Here is a 4,057-nt window from a genome sequence, read left to right as displayed (position 1 = left end):
CAACAGCAGCGACTAAGGTCTACTGACTCTTCTGGACATTGTCAACATCAGTGCATGGATAACAACTCTTCGATTTTAATAAGTATAAATTACTTTATTTTAAGTGACTAACTTCCTTACGTAACTACCACGATTTCTATCCGTCAGAGTGCTATTATCAAGACGTCCTCAGACTAGGCAGAAACCAGTCATTTTAAGTAAAATAACCATTGCGATGTAGACTGGTTTCCACTAACTTTGTATAGCTTACAAGATCGGTGCTCTCCGAAAATGCTACCAGAAATGTTGCCTCTTACGGTTAGTAACAATCGGAAATAAACTAAACTCCTTCCGAATAGGCCATGATGGCCCAACGGTACTGACCGGCCGCCGTGTCATTCTCAGCCCACAGGCGTCACTGGATGCGGATATGGAGGGGCGTATGGTCAGCACATCGCTGTCCCAGCCGTGTATCAGTTTACGACACCTGAGCCGCTACTTCTCAATCAAGTAGCTCCTCAGTTTGCCTCATAAGGGCTGAGTGCACCCCGCTTGCCAACAGCGCTCGGCAGACCGGATGGTCACCCATCCAAGTGCTAGCCCAGCCCAACAGTGCTTAACTTCGGTGATCTGACGGGAACCGCTGGTAGCACTGTGGTAAGGTCGTTGGCGACAATCGGAAATGGTAGGAATAATAAAAAGTTTCGTAGGAGCTTACTGAGTTACAACAGCACTTCCAACAAATATGTGTAAATTGTTGGCTACTAAAAACTGAATAGGATTTAGATCAGTGACGGATAATTTTTTCACGAATCGGAACTTCTCTGCGAGTCTACAGAGGCTGTGGTATTGATGCGGGCTTATATATATAGTCAGCAAATTTTGCCCTGTGGGAGTGATGGAAGGAACAGAGAAAAATGAAACCTTATCTCAAGACCATTCCTCTTGAAAAAGGTTCAAACTTTATTTATCACAAGAAGACTTTACTAGACAATTCTATGAACGAATATTTTAGCATCGCGCCACATTTACCCGCCCGAGCGCGCCTGCTACCGACCGCTCCGTCCAGTTGACGCACCGCTGTGCCGACAACGGAATGCGCGAGCCGCGAGGCGCCGTCCAGGACCGTGGGACTCGTTCGGGTACCCAGCCGAGACCGGGCGTCAACAGAGCTCGGTGCAGGAGGAAAACAGACAGCGCTGTGAAGGCGGAAATGACTGGCCACAATGGGGCGGATTCGGATTCTGCGTCGTCTGCCCTCCTTTCAACATCGTGAAGGTTTAATATGTTAGGAAAAGGTCGTTCTTGGTCATTTGTAAATAAAATGAATTTGTCAAATAATGCATGTAACACAGAAATATAATAAAGAACGTAGTATAAGCAACTTTTTATTGCATGGATTGTAAGATGCATCGTTTCCGTTTTTCGTTTCCTCCTTAAACTCCACCTAGCTCCCGTCTAGAAATGCTCTTCATACACCCTACTTTTTATATTCCATTTCGTGTAATCTTCCTTGGTCATTTTCCACAAACATGGTCTTTTGCCGTACAGTTTTATAACTTCTCGATATGGTCAGTGGTACATTCGATTCCCATGCTGAAAGCAACTATAACTTTCTGTTAAGTGCGGGAAAACGCTGAAACTTTTTGAACGTGGACAGGCTCGTTGCTACAGAAATACGCACGTGTGCCGGCTGGACTGGCTCATCCGAGAATTGCAGCTGACGGCGTCAAGGCCATGTCTAAACTAATGCACAGGCAAAGATTGCAGATACTCTAGAATCCGTTGGAAATATCCGTGGCCCCTTTCTAAATGTGGCCGACTGATGCAGCTCTACGTGAGACAGTTCAGCGTAAGACACTGCGACCGGCCGAAGTGGCCGTGCGGTTAAAGGCGCTGCAGTCTGGAACCGCAAGACCGCTACGGTCGCAGGTTCGAATCCTGCCTCAGGCATGGATGTTTGTGGTGTCCTTAGGTTAGTTAGGTTTAACTAGTTCTAAGTTCTAGGGGACTAATGACCTCAGAGGTTGAGTCTCATAGTGCTCAGAGCCACACTGCGACCGATCTCTTTTGGCTTATTGTCATTATTTTCATCATTATTATTACTGTTGTTGTTATTATTATGTCAGAAATACAAATCGGAGAGCAAACGTCCTTCCAACGTCCAAGGATTAGAAAATATCTAGAAAGAGCAAAAAGAACGTCATTCTGAAAAAGAAGTTTACTTGAAGCTGGAGGAGGGAAGCGTCACTCGTCTGAAGATAGCATAGTATGGCAAGATTTTACACAGGTTTTAGATAGTCAGAATAAGTCTGTAGGTTTTTCGGAGTGTAGTAGCAGGGTTTTGATATTAGGTTTCGGTGACAGCAGTATCAGCACCCGGTTGCTAAACTGATTACCTCCAAAGCTTCTCCTAATAGTCAGATCAGTAGTACTGGTCATCCAAATCTTTCAGGGTACGAAGGATGGTGCGTGCACATGTACAGCTGACAGGTGGACAGACGCGTACACCGAGAGAGGTGGCACAGTGGTTGGCGCACAATCGGGAGGACGAAGGTTCAAGACGCGTCCGACCGTCATGATTTAGGTTTTCCGTGATTTGCCTAAATCGCTTCAGGCAAATTCCGGGACAGTTCCCTTGAAAGAGCACGGCCGACTTCCTTCCCCACAATTCCCTAATCCGATGGGACCAATGACCTAGCTGTTTGGTCCCCTCCCCCAAATCAGCCAGCAGACTAGTACAATAAAGGACATTATTATATTCTTACGACGCATTCACTCTCGCGAGAAGGGATGCGAGAAAATCGTTCCTGTTTGTTTCAGAGTTCCCGTCATATGGAGGAAAGTGCTACAACTGTACAGGGCGATACTGTAGCTAACATTAGGAACTTAGGGATATTTACAAGCTATCTTCTGAAGGTTACGTTCGTTACCGATCAGCAGGCAAACGTGAAAAAAATCACTAGAGATCTGTTGTCGCCTTACATAAGACCACTCCTTCAGTACTGTTGTACGTCATATCCTTGACAATAAATGGTTGTAGGAATATGTTCACCCATCGTTGGAATCAACAAAGCACACCGTAACTTATTTGTAACGGAGTTGCCATGTGAAAGACGCTGCTGTAATTTATCGTCAAGCACCACGTTCACATTCGATGGAATACATTGTGCGTCATGCTAAAATCCGTGTTTAGACAGCATGAACAAATTGCTGAAAGTTTACATGAATTTGGAAAAATACAATGGTTTGGGAAACGGGATTACCACGTATTGGGCACACTTATTCAGTTTCTTGACTTGACTTAATTCCTTTGGCCCCTATGGGGGCATAGGGCATCCAGGAGAACTCGCCATCCGTCTCTGTCTTTGGCCATTTGCCTCAATTCTGCCCAGGTCTTGCCAACTCTTTTTGCTTCCCCTTACACTGTCCTCTTCCATGTGCCCCTTGGTCTTCCTCTCTTCCTTGTTCCCTGGGGATTCCATTCCAATGCTTTTTTCTCGATGGCTCCATCTGGTTTTCTCAAGGTGTGCCCCAACCAGCCCCACTTCCTCTCTCGTATCTGGTCTTCTATAGGTATCTGGTTTGTTATTCGCCAGAGCTCCTCATTACATATTTTTTCTGGCCACCAGATATTCATGATGCGTCGAAGACATTTATGAAGCTTTGTAAATGGGTTGTTATCTTTTTATCCATTTTCCAGCTTTCACTGGCGTACAGAAGGACAGCCTTCATATTTGTATTAAAAATACGGAGTTTTGTTTTGTATGTGATATTTCTGTTTTTCCATATTGGATTGCTGAAATTTTACATGAATTTGGAAAAATACAATGGTTTGGGAAACGGGATTACCACGTATTGGGCACACTTATTCAGTTTCTTGAAATATCAACTGCAGATTGCATGAAAATGCTATGAGGCGAAGCGGCCATTTGGATGCTCTTTAATAACTTTTTGATGTCTTGACCATACCCTTTATTATCCGGGGAATCGAGATTTTGTTCCTGATGTTGCAGCCATCAGATATTTTAATGAAACACCGGATTTGGAGTACTGCGTTCTGAAATATTGTGTGAAG

At 44.7% G+C, this 4,057-nt stretch overlaps 1 pseudogene; it reads right to left on the bottom strand.

Annotated features, from left to right (window-relative positions):
- Positions 1-532: 532 nt before the first annotated feature.
- Positions 533-650, bottom strand: LOC126263880 (5S ribosomal RNA; annotated as a pseudogene).
- Between the last annotated feature and the right edge of the window lie 3,407 nt (positions 651-4,057).

The sequence above is a fragment of the Schistocerca nitens genome, chromosome 6, assembly GCF_023898315.1.
Source record: "Schistocerca nitens isolate TAMUIC-IGC-003100 chromosome 6, iqSchNite1.1, whole genome shotgun sequence".
NCBI classification, from domain to species: Eukaryota; Metazoa; Arthropoda; class Insecta; order Orthoptera; family Acrididae; genus Schistocerca; species Schistocerca nitens.
The sequence above is the reverse complement of the archived record's forward strand: the minus strand, read 5'-3'. Positions and strand labels throughout refer to the sequence as shown.